We start from the raw sequence: 17,286 nt of genomic DNA, 5'->3' as shown, positions 1-17,286 counted from the left end.
GTCTCAGTTGGACAATGATATGAATCTTTATTAAAGGTATTTTGGGATGATAGTGCTGAAATAATAATCTACTGTCAGATATATTTCGAATCTTCGAATAAATTTTTACTTTGTTATTTACATTTCTAGTGGTGATCATGTCATCTGGTTGCACTACCATTCCCTGTTACCGAATAACCCACTTGCGTTATTCATTTGCGTGTATAAAAGAAAACGAAGAATGCTCAGAATGCTCACATGTGCATTTCACCAAGTGTCGTGTAGGTTGCACATATATCAGAAATTTTGTGATGACTAAATCTTATACAAATGGTCCGCCCCCGGTAGCTGATTCAGTCTGCTTTCCGCAGCGCTGTGGCGAGGACGTCTAGTTTACGTCCCGTCCGCGCGGTCGCGAGTGCTCGTAGTTGTTTACTACTGCGTTGTCGCTAGTTTAGCGTCCATCACTACCGACGGAACATGGCACATTCATACAGACAAACCACCATCAAGATCAGTTTTCAACCCGATAATGCACGACCGCGAGCTTTTGAAGTGGAACGTTTCCTTCATGACGACGTTAAAATTGACCCGCGAGACGTAATTGGTATCCATCTCTCTATCACGAGCAGTGTTGTCTACGTCAAGCTAGTAAGTGACGAGGTGTGCAACAGAATCGTGAGCGCACATGCCAACGGTCTTAAATTCAAACATTCTGATGGCCATATTCGGGCAGTCGCTATCGATCACGCTGGGCTTGGCCTACGTACGATACGCGTCTTCGAACTCCCTTTTGAAGTACCACTGGACGTAGTCACCGCGGCTTTCCAGCCCAACGGCAGAGTAATCAGCCATATGGCCGAAAAATGGACCACCTTTACAACGTACCCCGTTCTTAACGGGGTACGACAGATTGAAATTGAATTGACCAAACATGTTCCGTCGTATCTGTCATCGGCGGATGTAGGGCGATCATTATGTATGACGGTCAGCCACGCACTTGCTCTGGTTGTGGCCAAGTAGGGCACGTCCGTTCGGATTGACTCCGACGACGGCTTACTCAAATCCCGACAGGTGAATCTATGACTCCTTCTACGGTGACGACCCTTCCTCTCAATTACGCCGAAGTTACACGGGCAGCAACCTTTACCGCTGCTGACGACATTAGTCCGATAACCGCCCTCGATGGAGAGAACATAATGGCTTCTGCAGTACAGGATCCGGCACCCCCACCTGAAGATAATCACCGACCGACCTTGCAAGAAGGCGTAGATGCCAGGATGGACATTGACCCACGGGTTGTGCCGACAGCAGCTTTTCTTCCAGACACCGGAGCAGCTGAAGAAATCTACCCACATTCAGATACTGAAGCACACGTCCGTAAACAGCGTTCCCCGTGAAAACACAAGAGACGGCGGCGTGCTCCATCGGACGAGTGTTTGCAGCAATCGTCTGCCATGGACTGTGGAAATTCCGACGACGGTACCGGCGGTACAGAGGCCGCTGTAACTTCAAACTCAACAGATCGCCGTGGTGACGGCTTCAGCCCCTCCGACCCCACAGAACAGCAGGATCACAAGCAGACAGCCGCTGCCGATTCCCAGCCAGAAGAGCCGATGGAGTCAGCGCCGAGTGCCACAGCAGCCACTAACAGCCACCAACAGCCGATGGTATTTCATGGCGACTGGGCAGACGACTGTGAGGCACACTCCTTGCCCATCGTGTCGGACGACACGGGGGGAAATTTATCCCACCAGTGCTGACCCTTTCCCGCCATTAGGTAGAGTGACGAGACAGCCTTACAGGGGTACTGATGGCCAACACAGATGCTGTGGATAGACCTCAAACTTATCGCATTGCAAATATAAACATCAACACTATACGGACGCGCGCTAAGTTATCATTGCTTCAGGATATGTTGAACTCGGCTTCCATCGACATAGCCCTCCTCCAGGAAGTGTACGTCGACGACTTCCCAGACATGTACGGTTACGATGCTTGCGTCTCTCCAGCTTCCCCAAAAGGCAGCGGTGTCGCTGTACTTCTTCGGGAAGGGGTAGTGGCAGACGATATCCTGTTTCTGCCTGGGGCAAGAGGAACGGCACTCACAGTACTGGGTGTCCGCCTTATCAATATCTACGCATCTTCCGGGACGGACAAACGTCGCGAACGTTCACGATTCTTTGCGGAAGACGTCGCCCCGCTCTTCCAAGGCCCCCACGTCCATCTGTTGTTTGGAGGTGACTAAAATTGCGTACTGGCGCCCAGAGACCAACTCCCACGACATAATCCTTGCCCGGAACTGGAGACGCTAATTCGAGACCTGCAGATGGTGGACACTTGGGAACATCTTCACAGCCACCGACCGGGATTCACGCACTTCACGAGTCACTCTTCCAGTCGTATCGACAGGATTTATGTCTGACGCTCTCTCGCCGCTGGAACACAAGATGCGGAACTGTGGCCTGCAGCATTCTCGGACCACTCAGCTTACATTTGTGCCGTCACCCTGCGGCGGCAACAAGTGTGGAGAAGCCGCAGCCCGTGGAAATTAAACATCGCTCACCTGTCGTACCCGGATTGCCGCCAAGCCGTTGAGGATACGTGGCATTCGTGTGAAAATCCCCTCCGTGCATATCCCACAACGATCCGCTGGTGGTTGGACTGCGCCAAACCGTCACTGAGGCGAACGTTGATAACCTACGGTCGCGACCACGCTACTTGGCGAAGACATACACTCGACTTTTACTTCCGGGTCCAGCGCGACTGCGATACTATGGCGCCGTCTCCGGAACGACAAACTGCTTTCCACCGTGCTAAGGCTCATATTCTCGTTCATATGCGACGCCACCTAGAGGGGGTAGTCATCCGCTCGAGGACGCAGGATCGGATATCTAGCGAACACCCGTCAATGTTCCACGTCCTTCGTGAACGTAAACGACGCCAACGAGCGCTGATACGCTTCATCGACACGGAGGACGGTCATCGCCTCACCACGCAACAAGACATAAACACAGCGTTCTACAATCATTAATCCCAGCTCTATTCCGCTAAGACCCCTGATCCGACAGCACTGGAGGACGTCTCTCAGACGATTTACGGCACCGTCACCCCGGTAATAGAAGCGGCCTTGATGGAAGAAATTACAGAAGAAGAAGTGATCAACGCCATTAGAAAAGGGGCTGTCAACAAGTCTCCGGGTCCTGATGGGCTCCCCTTGGAATTTTACCGGACTTTTCAATATTTATTAGCCTCCCGATGGACGGACATCTGTCGCGAACTACTATCCCCGGACGTGCCGCTCCCTGCGGCCCTTGTGGAAGGGATGATTATTCCTATTCACAAACCGTCCGGTGGCTCACGACTGCAGGACTACCGCCCGTTGACGCTATTGAACTGCGACTTTAAGATCTTCTCTCGACTGTTGGCGGCGCGGATACGCCAGACCCTACGCAATGTTATCTCACCCGATCAGACGTCATTGGGAGGCGACAATAATATTCAAACGGCACTCAGCGAATATCGTGACTTGATCTCACTGGCGAGGGCATGTAGTCTGAAGGGTGCACTGGCGGCCATCGATTTTAGTCAAGCTTTCGACCATAACTATTTGGAAGCGGTCCTCCAACATATGCGGTACCCATAGCCATTCGTCACTGTCGTCATGCGACTACTCCGCGGCGCGACGTCCAAGGTGATAGTCAACGGCCGACCTACGCAGCCCCTCACCATTTCTCGATCGATACGCCAAAGCTGCCCTCTGTCCACTTATACTTTACGCTGTGGCCACAGAACCTCTCCTCTGCGGCCTGCGCCAACGACTAACGGGTATGACGTTACGAGGCCACACTTTCCGATGTAAAGCGTACGCTGACGACCTGGTGATTGTCATCCGCAACGGTGACGACACCGCTAGCGCACTAACTTGGATAGCGAAATATGGCATGGCCACTGGTAGTCGTATCAACGTCGCAAAATTGGTGGCGATGAACATCGGGGTCGGATTGTCTGAGAACAGTGTCACCCCCTTACAGCTCAGTGATAGTTTGAAATGTATCGGCATTGATTTTACAGACGATATACGACGGACCGCTGCTCACAACTTTCGAAGGCTTTTACGAAATGTTCGGACTGGAATTGCCAACAACCGCCTACGAGCCCTGGATATCGTCCAACGGACCCAGTATGTCAACACACATTTAGCGTCACGCATTCCGCACTACGCCCAGATATTACCTATACCGGTGATGTTAGCTTGCCGTATACTTGCGGCTTTTGGGTCCTTCGTGAGTTCTGGAATGCTTTTCAAGATCAAATATGAGACTCTCACCCTTCCCCCGGATCGGGGAGGGCTTGGCCTTTATCACGTTTATGACAAAGCGGTCGCCCTATTTGTCAGCACATTAGTCAAACTATGGCACCGCCGTCCGGACAGTCTGACCAGTTTGTTAATAGAAGAACTAGCACCGCCCTCCCTGTTGCCGCCTGTGCCAATACACCACGTCCCCTCTTCGCTCTTCTACATCGGTGTCTTTTACCTCGAACTCAGTTACGTTCGACTTGCCTTACCAGCGACTCAACTGGCGACGGCAAAGACTGTTTGTAGGGTCCTGCAACGTTGACGACCCGATAACGTCGTGGAGAGGAAGCACCCAAACGTCAACTAGCGAGTAGTGTTGAGGACAATTCACCACGTAACACTAGACACTGACGTCACGGCGATGTGGTATATCACTATCAACGGTAAGCAGGTGACCAGATCAAGGCTTCATGCGATCCACATGGTAGACTCACCCATGTGCACGAGCTGTGGCGTTCAAGACAACGATGAACACCGTCTCAGCTGTGGCGAGTCTACAGCAGTGTGGCACTTAGTGAGGCAAATGTCAGCATACTTCCTTCGGGTAACGCCGCGTCATATCGACCCCAAGACTATCTTATACCCGGATGAAACGTATTACCCACGCACTAAAACTAATGCAACGACGTGGCTTCGTGGACATGCAGTGCACTATTTGTTTCAAGACGGCACTAAGGACACTTTAGACTTTTGGAACTATTTGCAGGAACGGCATTGCAAGATCCTCCGTAACCCAAAGTATCGACAATATTTTTCCCAATTTTTGTGGAGTGCGTTCCACGACCCTCCACGTAGCTGGAACATCACGGGTAAGAGAAGCTAAAATTACAATACGATAATAGAACAATACACGGTACAAGGTGGGATCTACTTTAATCATTACGATAAGTCATACCTGGATGATACAGCAGATGGAGAGTTTCGTTGGGAACCCTCACACTCTGTAGCAGTATTTGTCCCATTTCCTCTTTTTGTCCCCGGTGCGAAAAGGTCTTCGCAGTTTTAGTTTTCCCATCCGGTGCAAGATGTAGCACTGGTTAATGGTGGTATGGATTCCACCCTTCAGTTTTGTTTCATGGTTTCCTTCGCCCCGCACTTTGCTCTCTTTCTTTATGCCCTTTTCTACAACTATTAGTATGGTTTTAGTTACGTGCGTCCCCAACTCGACGCAACGAGTGCACTTACTAGTTTTCTGTTCCTTACTGTTAAAAGAAATAAAAATAAAAATTAAAAAATAGTGGTCAGCGCGACAGACTGTCAATCCAAAGGGCCCGGGTTCGATTCCCGGCTGGGTCGGAGATTTTCTCCGCTCAGGGACTGGGTATTGTGTTGTCCTAATCATCATCATTTCATCCTCATCGACGCGCAAGTCGCCGAAGTGGCGTCAAATCGAAAGACTTGCATCAGGCGAACGGTCTACCCGACTGGAGGACCTCGTCACACGACATTTCATTTCATTTTACAAATGAACTTGTCAGTTAGTTTTATATGTTGTCACATAGGATCGATATAGGATTTTAACACAATGGCATGTTCGATGTAGTTTTTTAATAGTATGATTGACAGTATAAAAGTGGTGACCAAAGCTCGTTTTGTTTAAAATCTTTCTGTTTGAATATGTTAGTCAAACATGAAACAGTTCCACGTATAACATAACAAAGAAATGAAATTATTGCGCTAGTCGTACACTGGTCTTACTCAAAGAGCCTAAACAGCCCATCACCCATAAAAACATAGAACCCAAAATATATTTTATTATTATTAGGTGGCATTGAAGTTAGTTGACTACAGGCATACAGTAAAAGTACGGATCGATAATATGGTTTAATGTATATTAGCTAACGAGAAAATACCTATTATGTAAACGTAAACACCCTACGTAACGTAAAAAAAATATAACAAGATGTCCACTGGCTGCCAAACTAATGCAGCACGTGGTGCAGTTGTAAAGCTACAAGAACACATGACAGGTAATGGAAAGTTAGCGCGCATCACTTATAATGGCGGACACCAAGCTTACTCAGTTAAAAGTGGAAGTATTTCATGTGTGTCGTCAGTCTCTCTTTCATTACTCATTATTTTCGCGCTGGTATTTTATTAAAACGCTCATTGTTAATGTGTAATCATCGACACAGAAACTCTTTTATATATTTTGTGGAGTTGTTTAAATATTCCGATACAAAAGTGGCTATGTAACTTATAAACTATTAAAGAGTCCATTTTCTTCCGTTTTCAGGTTATATCATCTACACAGTCTCTCAACTTGTCAACTAATTTTTTTCGCCTCAGGTATGGATCCATTTTTGGTTCAACTGCGTCTTCTGCCACTCATGTACTGCACCCTCCCGAGACAGTTTAACAAAATTTAAGTTGTCAACAATTAATTTTGAACTAAAACGATTAACAAACCAGCTTACTGGTAACAATTGTTCAATATACATACGCTTTTATACTTCACACACGTCTTCTTTGCAACTTGGGCTGCAATCGAGTGTTAATATTCGATCCACCAAGTCTATACTGCCAAAAAAGGAAAGAATCGTACTTCAGTGCATCGTGATTCGTTTAGCTAGACTGAACTATCATTGTCTGTCACCAATAAATCAAACTCTCATACAACGCCTTCATCACACAACTAATGTAACACGAGAAAATCACAAAATTAAATTGATATCTTCGAGTCGAGTAACGCGAATTATCAAATAAATCTAAATCATTTACTCAGTATCAGCTGCGAGAAATACCGTTAAATTAAAACACAATAGTGACGATCTACATTCCTGTGTTGAAACTGTCTTTTTTGTTGTACTTTTAACACTTCACGTCATCTAGTTAATATTTATTGTAAGCCTTCAGTAAGCTTTTCGATAATTGATGATAACTCTGTGTAGGGCATCTACGTATCTGTTCTTTGTTTTTCATACGATGGGTGCAACAGTTTTGTTTAGACAACGAAAAGAACGACGACTTACTTTCTCAGGTGAACTTCTTCCTCACTGACATCTCAACGGAAAGCCTTCCTCGCTGAGTAGCTGACTGTTTATAATGATCTTTGACAGACCGTGCGCTAAATTCGGCACCATTAACTGCAATAATAGAAAAATGCTAGTTGTTATATCAGATTATATGCCGTGTACAGACCTTCTCCATAAAATTTGCTGATCTGAAAAATAAAATATAGTCTGTCAGATTCACTGCTCAGGATGTTAGCCCTAATTTTTGTGTATAAAATAGATTCATATATTGACGTCTCCGGTACGTGCACAGATACTGAAATTTTGGTAATTCCCAAGAATGATTGCCTATCGAAGTTGGTGGGGTCCAAACGATACATATCGAACGTGCGATAGTAAATCGATTACGGAAGTCTCGTGGCGGGCGTTATGAGTATGTTTCAAGTTGTCACTACAAAAACGACCAAAGAAAAGTGTTGGAGAAGCATTTGTAAATTCAAAGGAGACGACTTGCCTTACTCGTCGTTGGTGTTATCGTCTTGTAACAGACCGTGTGATGTATAAATTACAGGGGCAATTCCATTTTCCTGTGGCCAGGATAAACTCTGCCAATATCGCGCAGGAATATCGGAAGAGTGTCGCATGCATCGACTTTTCCCTGCAAACGCCAAGTTGTGGAAGTACAGGTACTGGAAGGAGTACAGTCCGTTCCTCTGTCCTGGACGCCCTTCTCTTTTTATGGGAGACTTGACAGACTTCCACAGCCGTTCTATATTCTGGGTGTGGACACTGTGGAGTTCGTCTCTTTGGAAGACGCTAGAGTGGTTCACAAATTCGTGGTAGAACCCTTCAGCCTTCAGAGGCTGGTACGACTGAAATCCTGTGTGATTACTTTTGTTCGAGGCAGTATGAAGTGTTTTATGAGACCGATTAAACTCAACTTGTCTCGGGACAATACCCTCACAACACTTGCGGTACTCTCTTTGCCCGCATCTCGTGGTCGTGCGGTAGCGTTCTCGCTTTCCACGCCCGGGTTCCCGGGTTCGATTCCCGGCGGGGTCAGGGATTTTCTCTGCTTCGTGATGGCTGGGTGTTGTGTGATGTCCTTAGGTTAGTTAGGTTTAAGTAGTTCTAAGTTCTAGGGGACTGATGACCATAGATGTTAAGTCCCATAGCGCTCAGAGCCATTTTATTTGGACACCCTTTCTGTTCCACCGATAACCCAAATATGATCTACTTCACTTTTAGAAGGCCGTCCTCTCTGGTTCTTTCGTCTAATATATATAAGATTCGTCTACTTCTACTATTTTATTCGGTCCTCCAATTTAGTTTGAGTGTGGCTGATTAACGTCTCTGCAAGTTAGTCTTACACTTTACACATCACAGAAACTAAAAAGTGTTGTTACATTGGAGACGTACACGAATTCCGTTAAAAATATCTATTACATGCATAATTGTAACATGACAGTTTTGTTATCCGCATTAAATATTAGTTCACGTGTATATGTACTGCTTCAAAAATTGCCAGAAAAATGGTACCGTAGGAATGAATGTTGAGAAAAGGATTAACTTTGTGGTGTGTTTGGTGCGTTATGTGAGTGCAGTTCATACTCAGCCTTTGATGCCGGCGCCGTGCGCTGTGGCCGAGCACCAGTGCCCGCTGCACGCCGCAGTTTTTGCGCGCCCTGCAGCTCTGCTCTGTCCTGCTTTCACACTCGTAGTGCTGTCGCCATTATTGGACTTTGTACTATATATTTATTAGGCAAGATTTATACAAATCACTCATAGGTGTTCCATATTAATCGTCAGATTCGGACGATGATTCCCTTTCATCTTCAGAGTCACTATCCAGTATGAGAGAAAGAGTTTCATCCACAGTATATCGCTTACCTGCAATATCACTTCTAGTAGAAACTGAAGTTAACAACACGTCACTTCCGATCAGAATCAAGGCGGGAAATGAGCGAAACAAACACTTTGAAAGTGATTGCAACTGCATCTAACGACTGTTGTTAACTACAGACGTTGAACAAAGCCGCTAGATGGTGCATAGGTCAAGCTTCCACACAAGTCGAGCGTAGTGAAGCGGAGAAGTATGACGCGAAGCGGAAATGCTGCACCAGTCCACCGGTTGAGCGCCACATTCGCTCCCGACTTCTACAGAAGTTCATCGTAGCGAAAGGGTTACTCGCGGGGATTGGATCCGGTTTATAAGAATCAGTTTGGCACCTAATTGCAGCACTCTCTCATACCCTAGCCAATCGACACAGCCAGAGTTCGAGCTCTGCGACAGTTCCCAACTCAAGTCATGGGCGGCACTGTCAAGTTTGATTTCTGATATCCATCAAACTCACTCTGAGTTTCGATTTGTGTCATGTTAGCTTTATTGCCGACAGCATTGCAGTTACTAATCTGTTTCGTGCTGTCATTATTATAATTACTCCAAAATTGTTTCAACTGCGAGTAGACGACCTAACGTATTTAATTCACCGTGACAATGTAAACTTTAATCCAACTATGTCAGTGTTCGCCCGCCCGGTTGGCCGTGCGGTCTAACGCACGTCTTCGGGCGGGAAGGAGCGCCTGGTCCCCGGCACGAATCCTCCCGGCGGACTTGTGTCGAGGTCCGGTGAGCCGGCCAGTCTGTGGATGGTTTTCAGGCGGTTTTCCGTCTGCCTCGGCGAATGCGGGCTGGTTCCTCTTATTCCGCCTCAGCTACACTATGTCGGCGATTACTGCGCAAAACAGTTCTCCACGTACGCGTACATCACCATTACTCTACCACGCAAACATAGGGGCTACACTCGTCTGGTGCGAGACGTTCCCTGGGAGGTCCACCAGGGGCCGAACCGCACAATAACCCTGGGTTCGGTGTGGGGCGGCGGAGCGGTGAAGTGGACTGCGGTAGTCGTCGTGGGGTTGTGAACCACTGCGGCTGCGGCCGGGACGGAGCCTCTCCGTCGTTTCTAGGTCCCCGGTTAACATACAATACAATGCAATGCAATGTCACTGTTCTCCTGCGGTCGGTCAGAATCCACTCCACATGTTATTTTCAACTAGTATCCGCACTGCGCGACAATCTCGCTCCCCACTGTCTACTACCGATAGTTTATTCTCGAGTCTTGTACAAGCTTCCGTAAGGATCACATACTCACACAATGAAAATCTGGAACCTAGCAGTTACAATTGGAAACTGATTGATAAGGGTTATCAAATGTCTATTTCGTAAAAGTACCTGCAGATATTAATGAAATATGAAAAATAAATTACAAGGTCTTTTCTTTTTTACTGTTTCCTGTTCACCGCACTTGAGTAATCTTAGCTCTGGTTACGGTTCTCCCACAGTTGAAGTGCGAAGGAATGGTTGGACCCTTATTTTGAAAATATAATTTTAAGCTAAACGTCAAAGCAGCAAAAATATTTCTGAATTTATATTTGATGACGAACTACAGTTTCAAACACAGAAACTTAGTTCTTAAATTCAACTTAACTGTAATATATAAGGTGTTCAACTTTGCTTCCGCCGTTTGCCGATAGGTGGCGGCAACGATAAGTAGCGGTCGAGAGAAACAGATCGCAGACGTCAGGCAGTTAGCCTTGACCTCGGTCAACATAACCTCATTCAGACATTAGTCGATTTGTGTCTGCGTAATAAAGTCAGTTTACGATCCTAATTCTCGTCATATGCGGGAGGTGTTACTCTTTTGTTTCAATATGAACAAAACAGCGGCGAGTCTCATCGAATGTTCTCAAGCACGTATGGTAAGGACGCTATTAGTGAAAGAATGTTGCGTGAGTGGTTTCAACGATTCAAGAGCGGTGATTTTAACGTCTTAGACCGGCATAGTGGTGGAATAGAGAATGTTTTCGAAGATGCAGAATCGGAGGCATTGCTGAGTGAAGACTCTCGTCAAACTTAAGAAGAATTGGCACGATTAGTGGGAGTGACACAGCAAGATATTTCAAAACGGCTCAAGGCTATGGGCACGATTCAGAAAGAAAGAACGTGGATCCCCTGTGAACTGAAACCGAGAGATGTTGAACGGCGTTTTTGTGTGAATAGTTGCTTCAGAGACAAAAACGGAAGGGATCTGCATCGCATTGTGACCGGGGACGAAAAATGGGTTCATTACGATAACCTAAAGGCAGAAAATCATGGGGATATCTCGTCCAAACCGAATATTCACGTCTCCGAGATCATGCTCTGCATTTGGTGGAACCAGCTCGGCGTCGTGTGGTGCAGTATGAGGTGTTAAAATCAAGTGAAACAATCACAGGTGCTCGTTATCGAACGCAGTTAATGCGTTTGAGCAGAGCATTTAAAGAGAAACGGCCGCAATAGAGCGAGAGGCACGATAAAGTGATTTTGCAGCACGACAACCCTCGACCCACGTTGTAAAGGAGGTCAAAATGTACTTGGAAACGTTAAAATGGGAGGTCCTACCCCACTCGCCGTATTCTTCACACATTGCTCCCTCTATCACCTGTTTAGATCAATGGCGCATGGCCTGGCTGACGAAAAGTTCTGAACTCGTGAAGAAGTAGGAAATTGGATCTATTCTTGGAACGTTTCAAAAGATGAACAACTTTTTCGACGCTGGATTCGTACAGTGCCCGAAAGATGGGAGAACGTATTGGCCACCGGTCGAAAATACCTTGAATGATACAAGTGTAATCAATTTTTGTCTCTAAAGCCTCAAATGTTGGGGAAAAACGGGGGAAGTAAAGTTGTACACCTTGTAAACAAATTTATGCCGGCCCTGGTATCAGATTTTCAAATGTCGCATCGGTAGTACATCTATACCTTTTACAGTTAAGTTGAATTTCAGGAATAAATTTCAGTATTTCACAGTGCTTGTAGAGATATTTACACGGCTTGGAAATTGCTATGTTGGTACTCAGATCTAAAACTCCGGGAATGACGAGGATCGTAAGACGACAACATGTTAATATGTAACTCATTAGAAGGTTTGCTCCATAACGAACGTTGTATAATATATACAGGGTGTTACAGAAAGGTACGGCCAAACTTTCAGGAAACATTCATCACACACAAAGAAAGATGATATATTATGTGGACATGTGTCCGGAAACGCTTACTTTCCATGTTAGAGCCCATTTTATTACTTCTCTTCAAATCACATTAATCATGGAATGGAAACACACAGCAAAAGAACATACCAGCGTACCTTCAAACACTTTGTTACAGGAAATGTTCAAAATAACCTCCGTTAGCGAGGATACATGCATCCACCCTCCGTCGCATGGAATCCCTGGTGCGCTGATGCAGCCCTGGAGAATGGCGTATTGTATCACAGCCGTCCGCAATTCGAGCACGAAGAGTCTGTATATTTGGTAGACAAGAGCTTTCAAATGCCCCCATAAATGAAAGTCAAGAGGGTTGAGGTCAGGAGAGCGTGGAGGCCATGGAATTGGTCCGCTTCTACCAATCCATCGGTCACCGAATCTGTTGTTGAGAAGCGTACGAACACTTCGACTGAAATGTGCAGGAACTCCATATTGCATGAACCACATGTTGTGTCGTACTTGTAAAGGCACGTGTTCGAACAGCACAGTATCCCGTATGAAATCATGGCGGTGAATAGAGGAAGTACGAAACTAAAATGAACTCTAACATGGAAATTAAGCGTTTCCGGACAGATGTCCACATAAGATCTTTTCTTTATTTGTGTGTGAGGAATGTTTCCTGAAAGTTTGGCCTTACCTTTTTGTAACACTCTGTATAATATGAGTCGACCAAAAAGTTCCGTTTTAGGGCTTTGCTGCAGCATATATATAACGTAACTTGACTTATATGTGGGTATATAAACAGTAAGATGCAGGCAAGGGATTAGTGTGGTATCCCTTTCTATCCGACGTGTGTTCGGTAAATGTCTAAACGTGGCATATTACCAAATGCGTCGAAAAGGGACCAACGTGCTGTTATTGTTTCCTTCACTGCCGAAGGATAAGCAGCGGTAGACGCCCTTCAGAGAATGAAGAATGCGTGCGCTAAGGGCTGCTGGTGCTTCACGATAACGAACGTCTCCACATTGCACATGCCGTGACGCATTTGTGCCAACTACTGATCTCTGCCCCATGTGATTGTCATACCTTTCGTCCCTTCAGAAAAGCCACTGAAGGATGGACGATGTGTAGCACGCAGCAACGGACTTCTTCACGCAGCAGGACACCGTGTTTCATCAACATGGTGCACCGATGGGGCGAGTACCTCAATGCTGACGGGGATTTCGCCGGATTGAAATATCGTTTCTGGATTGTACGGCCTTCGAACAGAAACATTTTGATCAACCCTTATATGAAGACCTTGTCTTGATAATGTTTCCGTGTATGCATTGGAGTAAGTAAAAGTCGTAAAACATAAACGCTCTTTTTGTGTAAGAACCAGACGCTGTGGACAGAAACGGAGACTCATTTGTTACAAAAGGGTGAAAAACATTTTTCAGGAATCGTCAGGAAACTATTCTTCCTGCCAAACTAACATTCTCTCTTCTTCTGTTGCGGAAGCAGTGAACTAAATGGCCCATAATGAAACAAGAACCAGGAAATCATTGTAGAACTGTAGCTGTGTCGCCTGTAAAAAGGACTGTCAATACGTTTCACCTGGCCAGATGTAAAAACTTTAATAATCGCATTAAAACTACGAATTTCGTAAAAATTACACTAACTACGTATTACAAGAGTAATACTAATATAATTCGTTCAGTTGTTAAAATGAGTGCTTGATTTTTAATTACAAATGAGAATAACTGCAAATGTCAGCTCCTCTTCACATCGTGTTTAATGATAGAAACTCAGATTTTCGTCTACGTCTACATCATACTGCGCAAGCCACCTAATTGTGTGTGACAGGGGGTACTTACGGTACCACTATCTGATCCCTCCAGCCCTGTTCCACTCGCGAATACTGCGTGGGCAGAATGATTGACTGTAAGCCTCTGTATTGGCTCTAAGATCTGTAATTTTCTCCGCGTGGTATTTGGAGGGAAGTAATATGTTGTCCGACTCCTCCTGAAAAGTGCTGTCCCGAAATTTCAGTAGTAAATCTCTCCGTGATGCACAACGCCTCTTTTGTAACGTCTGCCAGTGGAGTTTGTTTAGCATCTCCCTGATGGTCTCTCGCCAGCTAAACGATCCCGTGACGAAACGCGCCGCTCTCGTTGGAACTTCTGTCCTAACTGACAGGGATCCCAGATGGATGGACAATACTCAAGAATCGGGCGAACAAGCGCCTTATAAACCACTTCGTTCGTTGCTGAGTTAGACTGATCGCAAGAATCGTAAGGAAATAGGAGTCTGGTGTCTGCTTTTCCCATTATTTCTTTTACGTGGTCATACCACTTAAGGTCGCTCTGGATAGTTACGCCTATCGGATATTTTACGGCATATGCTATTTCCAGGTGCTTGTCATCAATGGTATAGCTGTGTAGTTGCGGATTTCTTTTCCTACTTATATGCAATGTTACATTTATTTACGTTCAGGGTCAACGGTCAGAGCCTGCACCACTCATCGAATCTGTGTAGGTCGTTATGCAAATTCGTACCATCTTGTGGCGTTGCTACTATGGTATAGACAACTGCATCATCTGCGAATAGCCTTCAAAGGCATCCCACGCTTATATATATATAGTGTAAACAGCAACGGTGCTATAACACGTCCCTGTGGTACTCTGCATATTACCTTTACATCTGCCGATTTTGTTCCGTTCCCCTTCATGTGGCTTACGTTGTTAGTTATTGGTGAAACCTGCTAGGCCAGAGAAAGCAGGATTTGGTTACGCTTGTGGACGGGGCCGTTATACACAATTTATTTTAAACCAGTAATTCCATACTCAACAATAAATAAAAAATATCACACGTTAATAATGAAGAAGTAAACAACTGTCTAAAAAAGAGTTTTCAATGTGTTAGAATTTAGCAAATCACCATTAAATACAGATACAGCAGATAATGTTTTAAAAGCAAGCCACTGTGATCTGGGCAGAAAGTCTTACACGCCAGGAATGGCAATATATTAAGAATTGTATAAGAACTAGCTACAATTCACAACTTACTGGTATTGGAATATTAAAGGTAAGTCGCCACAAACACAGCAGAAGGCATCAGAGGCCAGGAATGACAAATTAGAATTTTAAGGCAGATGGCCACAATCACGCCAGGAACGGCAATAATATAAAAAGTTTAGAAATCTGCTGTAAAACAGCAAATACAATAGCAAAGGTTAATTAAAAAACAACGCTTTCAAAGTTAACCAACCACTGAACACTACACTGCTAGATTTATTCCAGAAGGTCACCAGAACTATTAAGTAGACATATATAACCTCTAATGTAGGCATTACAAGGTATTGTAGTAAATAATACAATACTAAAACACAAGGACCAGTACATAAGTTCCCTAAAGGGTACTGAGGCAGATTATACCAGCAGAAGGCGTGAGCTGAAGGAGCGTAACACAGAACTATTGGCCATCAGTCCTTTTGGAACACGCATGTCTTACAAGAACCAAGGGGCCACAGACGGTGCTCCAGGAATCGACCTCAGAGAAGCTCCGGCAACAAACACTTTCGCGAGCGATGAGATTGACAGCCAAGAGTTGCATTCACTTCACGAGATGGTAATTCAGACGGATGACTAATGGTAATTTTGGTGAAGCTACCTGACGTCTGATAAACCAAATGCAACGATGGAACAATACGCCAAAGCTGGAACCGGCAGTCTGTATTACGTCCCCAGAATACTGTGTTTAGAGCCCCCGGAACGAGAAAGCAATCACTACAACCGGAGTAGAAGAATCACCAGCCGGCCTACGATCAAGAAAGCTTCCAAAACTACGCGCTTTACTGGACAGCAGAGGAAAGGCGAGGAAACTTACACTGCCGTTACGCACACTAACCCCCAGGGTAGGTAACTGGGACGTTAGCGGCCACCAGGCAAAAAAAAATTACCGTTTGTTGAACTTAACAAATTGTAACAAGTTGAACGCAGTAAATAGTAATAAGAAGCTAATCAGATCTGCCTTTCCCAAGCACTCCACTCGCTACTCTTCGCGTCGGCGAAACTACGAGCAACAACACGAACCCAAGTCACTGGAGAATCGCGAGATATCACATTGGTGGAGGTTTCTGTACATGGATTGAAATGCACTGACCTTAAAGCTTGCTGGATCCGGTTTACGACGAGGTCGTACTCCCTCGTGAACACAGCCCTTCCATCCGGCAGTCCATGCGTACCGCCAGCGGCCCCGACGTGTTCTGGCACTGTGCGGGCCTGGCTCCTCCTGAGTCCCCAACCGAACTGGCCAACTCACACGACCCAGAAAACCAACGACGTCGCCCCAAAGATGGGGCAACAGTTACTACATATCGATAACAGCCGCAGCTGCCACTAGCTGGCATGCAACCCTTGCGAAACCGAGTGGCGCCAGTCAACACGAGAAGCTGACAAACAAACTCAACCGTGCCAACTAAACGATACCGTCTGGCCTCAAACAGAGGGCGAAAACTGTACGTTGTAGAACAGCACCAACGTGACCGCAGCACGGCTCAGTTGGTGTCACACGCAAGCGTGGTGGAGGCAGGGCGTGCATTGTGGAGGAGGAAATTATAGTTTAACGTCCCGTCGACAACGAGGTCATTAGAGACGGAGCACAAGCACGAATTAGGGAAGGATAGGGAAGGAAATCGGCCGTGCCCTTTCGAAGGAACCATCCCGGCATCTGTGTGAAGCGATGTAGGGAAATCACGGAAACCTAAATCAGGATGGCCGGACACGGGTTTGAACCGTCATCCCCCGAAAGCGAGTCCAGTGTGCTAACCACTGCGCCACCTCGCTCAGTGGCGTGCATGGTCTGTATGTAGACAGTCCACGTGACCACTGCCTAAGTCTGACGTCAGCGTGCAATAATCACTCACAGACAGCACGCCGCAGCAGTGGCAGTGGAGGGTACATGAAAGATGTCAAGGGAAGCGGA

This window comes from Schistocerca gregaria, unplaced genomic scaffold (genome assembly GCF_023897955.1).
Source record: "Schistocerca gregaria isolate iqSchGreg1 unplaced genomic scaffold, iqSchGreg1.2 ptg000544l, whole genome shotgun sequence".
NCBI classification, from domain to species: domain Eukaryota; kingdom Metazoa; phylum Arthropoda; class Insecta; order Orthoptera; family Acrididae; genus Schistocerca; species Schistocerca gregaria.
The sequence above is the reverse complement of the archived record's forward strand: the minus strand, read 5'-3'. Positions refer to the sequence as shown.